This window comes from Fundulus heteroclitus, unplaced genomic scaffold (assembly GCF_011125445.2).
Source record: "Fundulus heteroclitus isolate FHET01 unplaced genomic scaffold, MU-UCD_Fhet_4.1 scaffold_39, whole genome shotgun sequence".
In the NCBI taxonomy this organism is placed as follows: Eukaryota; Metazoa; Chordata; class Actinopteri; order Cyprinodontiformes; family Fundulidae; genus Fundulus; species Fundulus heteroclitus.
Window position 1 is genome coordinate 853,731 of NW_023396803.1, and position 16,503 is coordinate 870,233.

The window sequence follows — 16,503 nt, forward strand, 5'->3', positions numbered from 1 at the left end:
ATCTGGTCACTGACAAAGATTTTATGGTTAACTGTTTGACATGCTCCTCTAAAAGTGCCCAGCGTTGCACAGAGGAGCTAAAAAGATTGTACAAACTCTGGAGAACACCAAAGAAGGTGATGGAGACTACTGAAGATTTTGGAGCATCTGCTACAACCAGATTAAGAGTGTGACTACTGCATGGGACACACAGTGCCTTCTCATTCATTTGCAATATTCTTGCTTGAACCCCTTGTTGATGTCCCATCATGTTGCTACCATTATCGTAGGATTGTCCACGACAATCTGCAATGCTCAAGCTGAACTTGTCCAGCTTCTCAAGTAGTGTGTCACACAGACCTTTGCCAGTGATGTCTTGAACATTAACAAATCCTACGAAATGTTCAGAGATAGATGCACCAACTGATGGCTCACAGTTCACCACTCTCAAAACAGAAAGTTGCTCAGTATGACTAATATCAGGCGTACAGTCCATTATGACAGAAAAGTACTTTGCTTTTTTCACCCTTTTGACTGTCTCCTCAACTACTTTGTCACCAATTAGTGCTATGATTTCATTTTGGATTTGACTGCTAAGGTAGTGTACCATTGTTTCCTTGTTTTGGATCCTCCTCAAGTGTTCACTCATGATTGGATCGAATTGTGCCATTAATTCCACCTGTGACAAGAAATTCCCATTATGTGGGTCATATAGCACATTTGTATGCCCTCTCAAAGCGAGGTTCCTTTCAGCTAGGTGGCATATTATTGCAATCACTCCGAGTATGACTCCTCTCCAGTGATGCATCTCAAGGTGCATTAAATCCTGGTTAATCTGATCAATGGCTGTTTTAGTTTTGAGCCTCATCTGGAGTTCATGCCAAGTTGTCATACAGGTAATGTGTGTTTTGGAATATTCATGTTCCTTTAGATGTCCAGCCAGATTCCTCCAATTTCTAAAACCTCCTACTGTAAGTGCTTTGTCTTGTTTACCAAAAAGTTTGCACGCAAAACAGAATACAGAGTCTTTGCTAACTAAATAAAGAAGCCATGTTCGATGTATCGTCTCCCCATTTTTCATTACTATTTGGTAGTTTTCCTTTTTGAATCTACGTGGATTTTTCTCAGGATTCTGTGGAAATACTACATCTTTGATCTGTATAGGCCCTATTGTGACTAATGCACACACTTCAGTATGGCTAAGAACACTTGGCCATTCTGCAGGGTCTTCTGATGTAGTCAAACCTGTTGTAGTAGCAACTGACGTGACATGATGAGGGGTAGGAATTCCTGTCCTGTTGGTGGTGGACGTTGCCGGAACTGATAACAAAAACAAAAACAGGGTATACATTGTCATAAAGAATTTACAGGGCATGCTATCTGTTATCAATTAAAGTAAAATGTATTGAATTATTAAATTCACAGTTATCAGTGTCATAACATGGATGGGTGCTCGATGTGCCTCTGGTGTCTGTTCCTGCTCATGACAACCAACAGGGTGAGTGGCCACTATCCCACTGCAGGTGGATGTTGCTGGAACTATAATATGACAAAAAAAATTGTGCCATAAATAATCTTTACAATTAGCAATTAAACAGTTCAATCAATCAATCAAATTTTATTGTCAATTACAATTTGCATTGCAATTGAAAAATCAGTTCCAGTACAACCGTCCATCACATACACTTAAACAAACATTTGGGGGAACGATTGACTGAGGCCTTGCGTTGCCAAGGAACGCAGCCAGTCAGCCGCTGCTAGCAGATAGCGCAGCCGTCAAGGCCGCATTCCTCCAAACAGCCCCGAACCCTGCCTACACGGAGTTCACGAGGCACTGCCCTTGAAACTGTCGAAGGAAGAGCAACAACATGGGGGAAAGGGGGGGGGGGGGGAGAGGAAGAGAAAGATGTTTGCCTATTTATGCTCTCACCAATAAAGAGACAAACAACCGACACAAAAAAACCTCATAGCACAAAAGCACAAATAACACAATACAACATGTATGCAGAAGGTAAACATTTGAGACCTGTCGCGTGTGCGTAATTCATCAGTTTTATGAGTATCAGTTATGCGTGTGTGTATGGGCGAAAGTGTTTTATCTCCGTGAACACTCTCCAGAGGCCATTGTCCTTGATGTTATCAGCCGGCCCACAGTTCAGAGAAGCGTCCACAGGTGTCAGGTTTGTCCGTTCACAGCCATAGTGAGCGCGTCATGCAGCCGGCAGCCTGATCAAGGCCAAATGGCTCCGACATCCGCTGTATTTGCCGATACTTCAAAAATCCACAAAAACCAATAAGTAGAGATCCCAGTATCCTTAATCCAAATGTGAAAATTTCAAACGTCCAGGAATGACAAGGTCGAAAGACACACCATTTTCCTCCAGGAATTTAGGGTGTATCTCACAACATAAGTCAAATCAGGACCGGACGGGTCCCCCTTTCGTTGCATACCCGTCGAAAAAAATGTATCAATAGTATTGAGAGACCAGCTTACCAGATCCATGTTTTTCAGAGTTCGGTTGATATGAAGAAAGCGCTCAGAAGACAAGACATAGCAAAGCAGGAGGGGGGGGGGTAAAAGCTGCAGAGAGAGCAAAGACACGACCGACCTCGGAGAGAGACAGAGACAGAAGCCACAGTTAACAATTCAAGTGGAACACTGGACTTACGGTTTTCATCATCAGCATTTGGTAGGGACACTTTATCTGTCTGTTTTGTTATAAATTTAAGCAATGATCCTGAGGAGAGATATGAAAGATTTTGTTAAAAATGTTTAATTGTTCTCCTTGGGCATAGCTTTCAATATTCATTGCTATCATAGCATTCACTTAATGCTATAGCTGCTGTCTCCCCGTTAGAAGACAAAGTAGCATCATTTCAATGACAGCAGTCATTTACTGTTAATGTTATGCTTAAATCATTATCTGCTCCACTTACCACTGTCTTTCTTTCTTTCTTTTTGCTTCTTCTTCTTTTTTCTTCTTCTTCTTCTCGCTACCAGATGGATAGCTCCTATTCATTTTCCTTCAGCTTAGTTACTTAATTGCTTTCCAATTTACTGAACGATAGGCCTACAATGTCACCCATTCGCTAGGCTACGTTCATTTTCATTAAGGGAAGTTATCCACCTGGGCTGGGCTGGGCTGGATTTTGACTGGGCAAAGCCAATGTCAATCAACATTCCATCCAATCGGAATTTTCATATGCAGTTGTGCATCTCCTCAGTCACTATAGCGTTGCCACTTCATGCTCGCCTGTTGCTGTTTATCCACCGGGTGTACAGTAGCTGGCTCTTGGGGGCCCCCCAGTGGCTCGGGGCTCCAAGCAGTTGCTTGGTTTGCTTGTTGACAAGGTGCGCCTCTGCATTTGGCACCCCATAGTAAATGCAAGATCTAATGATTACAGTAAAGGAGGTTAAGCTAAGAGCACAATAATTGTGAACGGAAAAATCTGGATGTGAAAGTGTTTGAAGAAGGTAAATGACAGAAGGATTGGGAGTCTTGATAAGAACACTAATTACACCTTGTTTCTGTTATTCAACAGTAAACAAGGCCTGGTGTCTGCCAACCATCTTCACAGAGCATTTTACTGGGGATAAAATGCTTATTGCCCGAGCCAGGAAGGAACACTAAATACCATCCAACTAAATCGTTTTTGTCCACGAAGAGGAGCGAGAAAAGGACTTAAGAAGTTTGGGAGTAACATGCCAGAGACCTATGATTTTTTAATGTTTTCATCTTTCTGTTTGCCATGAAGGAGCAGTTGCCTGAGAACTCTGAGCTGACCACTTACGCGCGAATAGATTCATGTCTGCCACGTGCTCAGACTGGCCTGACAGGTTTTTACTTGCGTTGTTGACGTACAGACTCTTTTTATATCACAAAACCGATTTTTCTCCTTTTTTTTCTCCATGTTTTATTTTATGTGTTATGACGTTTATACTGTGATGTTGCCTTAAGTTGATCGCTATGGTTTTATGATTAAGAATGAAAACTCTCTGTTACAGACACACACACCAAGACCTACAGTTCTTGCAATCTTTTTGCTTTGTTATATAGAGAACCAGGATCTGATGGCTATCACAGATCCATAAATTACTCGGTAAGGCTCATTTTTAGATTCAATACAGGGTGTCTTCTCGCTCAGATTGGCCCAGAGTGGGAGTGCCCTAGACTGGGCTCTATCGGGTTTTTTACCATTTCTTAGAGAGATGGGGCTTTTCTGCTGGAGGCTCAGCCCGCCCTCTGATGCCCCCTACTGGTACTCTTGGATTTGTGAGGTTTGAAAGTGATGGATGTTTGTCCATAGGAATGGAGAGTGGAGGACCAAGTAGGAGGTTTCTTGGGGTGGAGGTAGAGTAGACGAATTTGGCCTTGGTTAATGAACAGTCTTAGTTTATCTAGTCTAAAGTAAATTTAAAATAATGTGCGCATAGGAACCTAAAACAGGCCTAGCTCAAATGGTTGAACCCTAAATTGTAGATAAAATGCTTGGACTGTGGTGTTGAGTAAAAAATGCTGAATTATGAAGTATTCATGCTGATTGATGCTAAGATGTTTCCATTGTGGTTTGTCCGGCCCATTCCTTGGAACTGTTTTCGTTGTGATATGCCTTTGGGGCACACCAACAGGGGGGGCTAACGGACAACTGGACTGTTTTTTACAAAGTGCCTTTCGGGCACACCAGCAGAGATTGTGTGACCCCAGAGACTGAGCCGCACTATCGACTGCCATGGAGATCACAGATGGATGGACTCTGGAAGCCGGAAGCTGACGTGCTTGGATTGCTTGGAATGGACGGAATGACCGACTGTTCTGGGAGAGGAACAGACTGAGAGTTGTCGTCCCACTGTTTGATCATCAGGGGGTCTGTTAGGATATCAACGAGGTCAAGTGGAACGAGCTGTTTATCCCAGAACTGCATGGCACACTTAGATGGCACTGACCCGAAAGATTGGCACATATCTATCAGATACCACCCCGGAGGTGACACAGTTTCTCTGCTGATGTTACAGTTTGGATGTGTACCGCCCTTGTATGGGTGTGTACCTAAATACCTATATAATGTTTGTGTGATGAGCAATCGAGGCTTCCTGACGATCAGGAGCCCATCAGCGCTGGTGTGACTGTAACTATTTCTCTGTCTTTACGTAGATAAAATATAACTAAAAGCATCCTACATTCAAGGTAATAAGTAAGTGGGGGTCGCCTGACTGGGTAAAAAGAACTGGGTCCCCCAAGGGTGCTTCACCGTAGACGGGACACGGTGAAACAATAACACTCATAAAAGATGTCTTAATGCAATAAACAAAACCCTTAAACACATGAAATAACAAGTAACTTTAAATAACTAAAATAGTTTTGTTAACTTTTCACATGAAGCTGGATTAATAGCTAGTAAGATACCTTTGATTAAAATGGTATACTAATGTTTAAACCAGGGGTGTCAAACGTACGGCCCGCGGGCCGAATCCCGCCCGCCGAATGATTAAGTCCGGTCCGGTGGCCAAATGCATTATCATTATTCAATGGCTGTATCTCCTCACTGCATTGAGCGATCTGCACCAGATTTTTTGAGTCGTGGGGGCGGGTGGGGAAAATGCGTGACATCTTCTGCAGAGGCTGGCGGCAGGCGGTGCGCGAACCTCCGCAGTGGCCAATAGGCCAGAGTGGCGCTTGGCTCCGATCGACGCCGCTTGCGGCTTTAATTTATATTCTTTCTATAATGAACAAATTCAAATTAAAGTGTTGAACTCCTTGTCCAAGCATAAACATACAGATACATTTAAAAGTTCAATATTTTTTCCATATATGTATTTGGCATGTAGATGTATTTCATTTCAGAAAGCTAGCACGGAGCCACATAGACCTAGCGTTACTTCACTTAGTGGTCTTCCAGAAGCAGTACCCGTGCAGCCGGGTAACCAGGCCGGCTGGGTGACGGTTCGTAGGAAGCATAGCTCTAGATTCCAGCTCCCAGGTCACCACCAACCCGTCTGCATTTCTAACAAATTTTCCCCATTCAGCGACACACCCGCTGAGAAGCCGACCCTTGTGATTGGGAGCTCAATAGTCAGAAACGTGGCACTAGAGACACCAGGGACCATAGTTAAATGCCTGCCAGGGGCCAGAATGGACGACATAGAATCTTACCTGAAACTACTGGCTAAGGATAAGCGTAAATACAGTAAGATTGTTATTCACGCTTGCGGTAATGACACCCGGTCACGCTGATCGGAGGTCACTAAAGTTGGTGTTGCTTCGGTGTGTGAGTTTGCTAAAACAATGTCGGACTCCGTAATTTTCTCTGGTCCCCTGCCTGATCTGACCAGTGATGACATGTTTAGCCGCATGTCATCATTCAACCGCTGGTTGTCTAGGTGGTGTCCTAAAAACGACTTGGGCTACATTGATAACTGTCAAACTTTCTGGGGAAAACCTGGTTATTAGGTCATAAAAACCTAATAAAAATCAATACGGTTCACCTTGAACCTAAAAATAAAACAATTAAATGTGGTCTATTAAATATAAGGTCTCTCCCTCCAAAGACTTTGTTAGTTAACGAATTGATTTCTGATAAACAGATTGATTTGTTTTGTCTCACAGAAACCTGGCTACAAGAGGACTACGTTAGTATAAATGAGTCAACTCACTCCAATTATTCAAATTTCCACATTCCCAGATCTGTGGGAAGAGGAGGAGGAGTGGCAACCATCTTTCAGTCTGATTTATTAATTAGTCCCAGGCCAATTAATAACTACAGTTCTTTTGAACATTTAACGTTTCCCTCATCCAAACTGCAAAGCAATAAAACCTCTTCTGTTTGTTGTTTTGTATCGTCCACCAGGCCCTTACACTCAGTTTTTGGATGAGTTGTCAGATTTCTTATCTGATTTGGTGTTAAATACTGATAAGGTTATTATAGTGGGTGATTTTAACATCCATGTTGACACAGAATGTGATAACCTTAGTGTAGCCTTTAAAACTATCCTAGATTCAATTGGTTTTGCTCAAAATGTGCATAAACCGACACACTCTTGGCTCCATACTTTAGACCTTGTGCTGACATATGGCATTGATTGTGAAGAATTAACAGTATTTCCTCACAACCCTGTCCTATCTGATCATTTTTTAATAACATTTGAGTTTAATCTGAGTTCTCCACCCCCAAAAGAGGGTTCCATTATAGTAGATCTTTATCGGATAATGCTGTATCAAAACTTAAAGAGTCTGTCCCCTTTTTAATATCTTCCGTATTGCAGAAATGCCCTGTAGATGGCAGCAATGTTGTTTCTTCCAATTCACAAATAGATATCTTTGTAAACGGTATGACTTCGTCATTGCGTTCTGCATTAGACAATGTAGCTCCCTTGAAAAAGAAGGTGATTATTCACAGGAAGCTGGCTCCTTGGTTTAATTCAGAGCCGCGTTCCTTGAAGCACAATGTTAGGAAATTGGAGAGAAAATGGCGCTCTACACACCAAGAGGAATCCTACCTAATCTGGAGGGACAGTCTATTGTTGTATAACAAGACCCTTCGCAGAGCTAGAGCAGCATATTTTTCATCATTAATTGAGGAGAATAAGAATAATCCTAGATTTCTCTTCAGTACAGATGCCAAACTTACCCAGAGCCGCACCTCTGTTGATCCATCCATTCCCTTACCTCTTAGCAGTAATGACTTTATGGGATTCTTCATAAATAAAATTGATTCCATTAAAAATAAAATAATTGGCATCCTCCCGAACATGACTACCTCGTCCTCAGTAAGTGAGGCAGTGTTGGAGGAATCTTTAGAACCTGTGCAGTGTCTGAACTGTTTAGAAGCAGTAGAGCTTTCTGAGCTATCTAAAATTTTAGCTTCATCTAAACCTTCCACCTGCATGTTAGACCCAATCCCAACCAAATTGTTTAAGGAGGTATTCCCTTTGATCAGTTGTCCTATTTTAGACATGATTAATCTATCCATAATAAATGGATATGTACCACAGGCTTTTAAAGTAGCTGTTATTTAACCTTTACTTTCTCTTGATCAAGACGAGTTAGTAAATTACAGACCTATATCTAATCTTCTTTTCTTATCTAAAATTCTTGAGAAAGTAGTTGCTAATCAACTCTGTGAACATTTACAAAGTAATGACCTACTTGAGGAGTTTCAGTCAGGTTTCAGAGTTCATGATAGTACTGAAACAGCTCTGGTGAAGGTCACTAATGATATTCTCATGGCCTCAGTTAATGGACTTGTGTCTGTACTTGTCCTGTTAGATCTCAGTGCTGCATTTGATGCAGTTGATCACAATATTCTCCTACAAAGACTTGAGCATACTGTAGGGATTAAGGGAAAAGCATTAGGCTGGTTTAAATCTTATCTATCAGACAGATTCCAGTTTGTCCATGTGTCAAAATACCTCTAAAATCGGTGGTGTGGTGAGCTCAACCATATTCTCTATCATTCACAAATTAAGAATTAATTTGGACATTAAATGGATTAAGTTAAGAACGCAACATAGAGAGCTCTGTAATTGTATGTTTTAACTGATTGTGGTTTCAGTATTGAATTATATGATTGACTGATTGTTTTTCTCTTTCTAAAAGGGTCAAGTACTTATGTATTAAATAAATGAAGCAATAAGTGACTTAGTGCAGACAGGATGAGTAGAAAATAGAATGATCATATTCAGTGAGAAGGATGTTGTCCATCTATGGCAGAAGAGGAACCAAACCTTTGATTCAACCCGCACTGGTGAGTGGGGTAAAAGGGTCGAAGGGCCCTTGCAGTGGTCAGAAAAAGGGAACTAGACCTCGAGCTCAACCGACAAAAGAGGAACTCGCTGCCTAGGGTCACGGTCAAACGGAGATGAGAGAGGTGATGCTGTTCGATGCAGAGGGAGGGTGTGAAGCGCTGTAACCTCCCAGCGGTTCTTTCACCAGATAAAGGAAAGGTAATTTGTGTACTCGTTGCTCAGTTTTAATCTCAGAAGACACGCGGCGCGGAGCAGAAGAAAAGAAGACCCAAGACGGAAAGAACGATCGTTGAGCCAAAGGAAGAGCACGGTGCCCCTGTCTCTGAGAACCGCAGAGACTGAGTCCGATTATCTATTTTTCGTGTTTTTCCACAATTCAGGGCCAACAATCTGCAAATCCTGTCAAGAAGAACTGCTGTGGTTTTGACCTGGTTGATGAGAAGATCCTAGATGTCCAGAAGATGTGAGTTGCACCCACGAGATGTTAGTTCTGAAGCTGAACAACGCGTCGAGCAGAAGAGACGGACCTCAGACACAGACATCAAGGCAAAGAGCTTCAGGCATGAGTCTTTGTGAATGGGACATTAGTGGGACATCGGGGTCGCCATCAAGAGAAGGCACGTCGTTCGGCTGAACAACTCCTTATCCAGCAATCAAAGACACTTTGGGATTCCATCTGGGGTTCGGGTCAGTTTGCTCCTCTAAAGTTAAAATCCTCTCCTGAACGTATTAGTAAGCAGCCTTAGACAAGAGATAGGACATTGATTAAATATTAATTTGTAATCTGTTAAATTGCTTAATGCTGTCTCTAATCCCATGCTAAAGCATACTAATTAAAGAAGCATATAAAATTTTATTAGAAGTTGTGGACATTCTCTTATTGAGTCAACATTTTTCTGAGTTCTTCTATGATTGTAAAACAGTCATGGTGCATGGTTCTAGAAATATTTTGGAGGTCTTAAAAGATTACCTGTAGCCCAAACTTTAAAACAACACCCTTAGGGACTTTTGAGTCTTTAAAAAATACTGATCGTGTAACAAGTGCCGATTTATAGAAGTAGGAGCCACCGTTAACTAGGGCGGTGGTCGGGGTACAGGTGGCTTCAGGCTACTAGGTTGCCTGACCTGTCCACTGAAGAAGGGTGAGGCCCTAAGACGGAGGTGGTTAGTAGATCAGTCGTGTCCTACTTATCTAGCTGAAAAGGTCTCACAGGAATTCTAAAGAGGGTAATACTCGTTAGATTCAGAGGTCTTAGAACCCCAGCTAGTCTGAGCTTTAACCCAAAATAGGAAGTATGTGGGGGAAGTGGGGTTTTAGTTCAAAGCCACAAATCTAACACATGTTAATAATAAATCTTCTTCAAACTCCAGGGTCACTTGTGGAGTACCGCAGGGTTCAGTCCTTGGACCAATTCTCTTTACTATATATATATATGCTTCCGATCGGCAAAATTGTCAGACAGCATGGGATTAATTTCCACTGTTATGCTGATGACACTCAGCTATATTTATCCATAAATCCTGATGAATCCAATCAATTACTTCGACTGCAGTCATGTTTTGATGACATCAAGATCTGGATGACTTTAAATTTCCTGCACTTAAATTCTGACAAGACAGAAGGTATAATCTTTGGACCAGAGTCCTCAAAAAATAAACCTCTTAATCAATCACTTAATCTGGATGGCATTAACTTGGCCTCTGGTAATAAAGTAAAAAATCTTGGTGTTATTTTCGACCAAGACAGGTCATTTAAATCCCATATTAAACAGGTTTCCAGAGTTTCCTTTTTTCACCTCCGGAATATCACCAAACTTATAAACATTCTGTCCAGGGGTGACGCTGAAAAACTAGTCCATGCATTTGTAACAAGTGTGAAAAGAAGGCTAGATTATATTTCACCCCAAATCCATTTTCATTGTTTGTTTTCTTGGTTTACATGTTGTATTTTATTTTTCCTGTTTGCATCATTTCCTGTGTCTTCCTGCTACTCACCTCAGTTCGCGCCGAGCTGCGCTTGGGAGAGGAGTACATGTGGAAGCCTGGTTTAAAACCGAAGCTGTGCTGAATATTATTTTTGTTTTAAACAGAATAAACCTGCCTTATCAGTCTTGGTCTGCTGGTTCTTGGATGAACACGCACACACAACGCAGAATATAAGAAGAGCAGACGAGTCAGGATGAGATAGGCTACACATTTGTTACTTCAAGGCTGAACTATTGTAATTCTTTACTATCAGGAAGTCCACAAAATGCAGTTCAAAGTCTTCAGCTGATCCAAAATGCTGAAGCAAGAGTTTTGATGAAAATCAACAAGAGGGATCATATTTCATTGGCTTCCTGTTAAATCAAGAATACAATTTAAAATCCTTCTTCTAACGTATAATAATTAATAATCAAGCTCCATCATATATCAGAGCTCTGATTACCCCGCATGTTCCTAACAGAGCACTTCGTTCTCAGACAGCAGGTCTACTGGTGGTTCCTAGAGTCTCTAAAAGTAGAATGGGAGGCAGATCCTTTAGCTATCAGGCTCCTCTCCTGTGGAACCAACTCCCAGTTTTGGTCCATGAGGCAGACACCCTGTCTACTTTTAAGACTAATCTTAAAACTTTCCTTTTTGACAAAGCTTATAGTTAGAGTGGCTCATGTTACCCTGAGCTACCTCTGTAGTTATGTTGCTATAGGCTTAGGGTACTGGAGGACATCAGGGCCTATTTTCTCACTCTATTGAGTTTTACTGTTCTCCAGTCTACTGTTTTGCCAGATTTGCATAGCATTACATTGAAATAACTGTTGTCATTTTAGCTTTTAACTTTTTGTTCTCTCTTTTTTCTTCATAGTAGGTACACCTGGTCTGACGTTCTGTTAACTGTGAAATCATCCAGAAAAGACAGATCACCGGCTATTACCATCTAATGTAGAAAAGATTACTGGATCAATGCGTGTTTCTGTGCTTTTTTGTCTGTCTTGTTGTGTCTCTGCTCTGTCTTCTGTAACCCCCAGTCAGTCGAGGCAGATGCCCGTTCATACTGAGCCCGGTTCTGATGAAGGTTTTTCCTTCCCGCTAATGGGTGGTTTTTCTTTCCACTGTCGCTTTATGGTTGCTCAGTATGAGGGATTGCTGCAAAGCCATGGACAATGCAGACGGCTGTCCCTGTAGCTCTACGCTTCTCCAGGAGTGAATGCTGCTTGTCGGGACTTTGAAGCAATCAACTGGTTCCCTTATATAGGACATTTTTGACTAATCTGTGTAATATAATTGATTTGACTTTGTAAAGTGCCTTGAGATGACATGTTTCATGAATTGGCACTATATAAATAAAATTGAATTGAATTGAATTGAAATGGTTACCGTACTTTTCGGACCATAAGGGGCAACAGATTATACGGTGCACTAAATATCCAGGTGCGCAGCTCTCTCCTGAGAGAGTGAGAGAGCTATCTGTCTGTGTTGGGAGGACAGAGTAGTTGGACTACACCGCCCTGTTTCTAACATAAGGCCAAAATAAACTGGAAAATAAAATCAGCATCTCAATACAACTTGTCTGCAGAGGGAAGGATGAGGTGCTCTAGAATTTCCTACCAGATGGCAGCACTGACTGTGGACTTCAGAACACACTTTGGACCAACATTAGCAGCTGACATGGCAACCCAAACCATCACTGACTGTATTAACCTTTCTCTGGACTTCAAGCAATGCAGATTCTAGGGAGTCTACACTCTTCCTCCAGACTCTAGGAGCTTGATTTCGAGACGAAATGCAAAATTTACTTTAATTAAAAACAGAACTTTGGACCATTGAGCAGCAGTCCAGTCCAAGGAAGACGCTTGTAGCCCATGTGTAGCCCATGTGTAGAATTCGTCTGTGTGTTGAAGCTCTTGAGGCACTGACTCCAACCACAGTTTTACCTACCACATTTCTTTCTTCCACTCAATTTTCTGTTAATATCCTTGGATTCAGAACTGAACCAGCAGCTTCTCCAGCAATTACCACCTGTGGGTTCTCCTCCTTATGAAGGGTGTTGATGACTGTGTCAGTAGGTGACACAATCATGAGGAAGACTGCTGACTGGACAGATGTCTGAAAGACAGAGTGAGAGAACGTTTATAGTCTCAGAAAAACTTTGCAGGTGATTTAAGTTAATTAGCTGACTAGGATGTGACACCATGAGTGAAAAAATGGCTAATATGGTAGACTTTATTACAGTATTATAGGAGATACACGTTTTGCAACTGTTGGAGCTCACAGACGATACTGAAAGAAGAAATATCTTTCACTACAACTGCACATTGTGAAAATAAGTTATTTTATTAATAAATGAGAAAATGAAGAGCCCAACTACTGAAATATCTTTGATTAACTTCATGTTAAAAAGGTCAGATGATTTCTGGCTAAGGTCTGGAAAAACTAGGGATTCCGATATTTAAAAAGCTAAAGAAGTGGTATTTTTATATGCACGGCTGTTTAGCTGTGAGTCAAAGCTGCTTTTATTTCAAACAGTAAAAGGCAAGGAATACTGACTATTAGACATTTGAAATTAAAAATGTCCAAACTAATTACTTTGTATGCCTGAACAAATAGAATTATACAGGCAGAACCCCACAAGGCGGAATATTTGAACATCAAGCGTAAATGGGTATCGAACAAAGGCAGAAATGGACAGCTCTAGCAAAAGCAGCATGTACAGTTTTCCGCAGGAGAGTGGATTATGGACATTTGGGGTCCATATAACAAAAAATAGGGGAAGACGTAGACGAGTTCAAAATACGTTTTGAAAAAGAATATAGGTTTCACAGCAGCATCCCTCCCGCTGACGAAGATGAAACACCATATCAGCAACTGCTAAAAAAAATGTTGATGGGAGGTTTCCAGCCATATATCTCTGCGTGGGTTAAAAAACATTTAGCTACACTGGCAACGTCTAATGTAACCACAGTTATGGAATATGCGCGTCAAAAAACACAAACACGCAAAAAAAGGGAGGTGGTGCGTCTGGAGGGGGGACACACATTTTCTGGGCAGATCCTATGTGTGATTCAGAAGAAATATTTGCTTTCCAAGCCACCGGACCCTTCAACGGCGTCGAGGAGGTTTCCGAGGAGGCAGGGGCGGTCCTAGCGACTGAAGGGGCTTTCAGCCCAAATAAAAAAAAAAAAAAATAGATGGAGAATGCAGGAATAATTAGACCATGCCCAGTGGGTGCAGAAACAAGTACAGTTACAGGCCATGTTATCTCAGAAGAAGGTAAATAGATACAGGAAGAAAAAACTCTAGGAGACTACATGAGAGAAATGTTGCAGTCTAAAGAATTTTCCAATGCACATTTACTGCCAGGAGAACCTTTGTCTCCACAGGATCCACTAGCAGTGAGACCAGGTGACTGGGTGTTCATCAAAGTCATCAGAAGGAAGAACTGGGCGAGCCCAAGGTGGGAAGGACCATTTCAAGTGCTCCTGACCATGCCAAAAGCTGTGAAGATTGCTGAAAGACCATCCTGGATTCACATCAGCCACTGTTAGTTACAGAGAGTGTTAAATACGGTTGGAACAGTGGGGAATTCCGACTACAAAGGGGCTTGTTTTTTTAGGGCAACTTGTCTCAACGTCGGTGAAGAAATCAACTGATCCCTGTTCGTTAGGGTCCTGGGTAAAATTAACATCTCTGTTAACCTAGCAAAAAATGGGGTTCCCATGGAGATGGGGTTTCCTTTGCAATGTGGCTGTTGCGTGCATTATCTGTTTGAGTCCAGATCCGCTGAGTGAGAGGGGAAAGAGGTTCATCCAATCCACTGCCATGAAGATTTGGCTGGGAAATCTCCCAGACCATCACCCAGACAACTTGTGGCAGATGTATGTGACGATGTTGACTGAAGAGAAGAACATGAGTAACTGCTACGTATGCTCAGTGATGCCCAAACCCACCAGACAACCCACCCTGTATGCTAAGAGCATGCCGGCAGGAGACGGAACGTGTTTCCCGAGGACTGCCCTCGTACCTGTGTTTGCACCTGGCTACATAAAAAAAAGTTGCGCGCCGTGCATACGCTCATTGACTGGATCACACTGTGATGTGAAGTTATTTTCCACCTGCAACAACACCACCTAGATCTTCCCTTTCACCAAGAAAGTCAGAAACTACGTAGAAAGCCTGAAGGCCCAGGTGCATCACAGTGATAAACATCCTGTGTGCATACAGTCACCAATCAAACCTAGCTGCAAGAAACTGGGCCAGGTACAGGGGTGCCAGGTTAACCTCAGTGATCTGTTTCCAAACTCCACGTTAACCCGGGACTATGTAGCGTGGGCATCTATACCTACAGAAGGAGGATGGTTCCTGTGTGGTGGAAACACACCCATCACTGCCCCTCAGCTGGTCAGGTGCATGTGCACCCGTGTTTGTTTCTGACCACACTATCATCATCTCAGCTCAGGCTGTTAAGAACCATCACTCCGCTAATAGGAGAAGAGAGATCAGCTCCAGCTCAGATTTCCAACCCCATGATCCCATATGGGGTTCCAATGTTCCCTCTGAACATAAGCACTGGAGCGAATAAAATAGGACTTTCACTTTTCCCGTGGTTTGGAGTTGTTAAATCTATGCTGACGATTGAGACACTGGACTACAGAATAAAAACCCTGGTGAACATGACGTTGGACATCAATAAAGGACAAAACAAACAAGTGAAATGCGTTTAATGGTACTGCAAAACAGAATGATTCTGGACATGTTAACTGCTAGCCAAGGTGGCGTATGTGTAATGATTGGAATTTCCTGCTGTACATACATTTCTGACACAAATTAAATGCATATTACTGAAGCGATGTCTGCTTTAAAGAATCTGCAACAAGCAATGTCCCAGGATGCTGTTCCTCTAAGTATGGACTTCTTCTCCTGGTTCTTCTAATGATCCTCTTGCTGAAAATAATGACACCCATTATTATTATTATTATTGTGTTTTTACTGCTTGTGTAATCCCATGCCTAAAATCTATGATCGCTAAAACTATGGAAGATATGTTTCAATATCAAATGCTTTCACAAATCCCTCTTGAAGAATTACAACCCGTATTTTAAGTTTTCCCGTGTTAAATGCTTAAAAAAATGAGTCTCATTAAAAATGCAAAATGCAAGAAATGAATGCTCGAAGTAGGTTAAGTTAAGCTCCAATTGTAAATAAAATTATTAAAAGGAGGGATATGTTAAAAAAATGTGAATATAATAATTTTCCTTTTATTAAGGAATGTTCTACTGTTTTAATGTTCACAAAGGAAGAAACAGATGTTTCTCCTAGACAAGGAATCTCTTGCTGTATATGTTAATCCTACACCTTTTTGTATGCCAACCCCATGTTGTAAAACCCCCCTTGTCCTTTCTTTTGTTTCTTAACCCGCATGTTGTGAACTCCTGACTCATCCTGTCCCTTCTTTGATGTCTGATAATAAAGGCAAAGAGACAGAGGTAGCCAGCGCAGATGGAGCCGAGAATGTGATGTAATCGGCCTCACGTTTCTGGCCTTCTGCCCTCCTTCTTTGTGAAGAGTCTAAACTTGTGTTTGTGTTGGTTTTCTTTCCAGGATAAAAGGGTTAGTGAACTTAACTCTATCACATTGTTTTAATCTTAAGCATCTAATATGGTCAATGCAATTCATTTCCACACATTAGTAGAAAAAATACTCACATTTCTCGGGATGTTTAGTAGTTTTTATAATTTGTTGATTAAGCTTTAAGTTTTAATTTGCTGACAAAGTCTAAGTGAAGGTACTGCATGGGAGAGTAGAGC

General features: G+C 41.7%; 1 protein-coding gene across 4 annotated transcripts in view; it reads left to right on the forward strand.

Annotated features, from left to right (window-relative positions):
* Positions 1-16,269, forward strand: part of faap24 (FA core complex associated protein 24) — a 76,279-nt gene extending 60,010 nt beyond the window's left edge. For 3 of the 4 annotated variants that reach the window (XR_004929082.1, XR_004929084.1, XR_004929085.1), the window contains one exon: positions 3,523-3,689. The gene's annotated coding sequence lies outside the window, so the exon portion shown is untranslated. Of the gene's footprint in view, positions 1-3,522; positions 3,690-14,079 lie in introns of those variants that run through there. The other variant, XR_004929083.1, reaches the window with a different exon arrangement.
* The last annotated feature ends 234 nt before the right edge of the window (positions 16,270-16,503 follow it).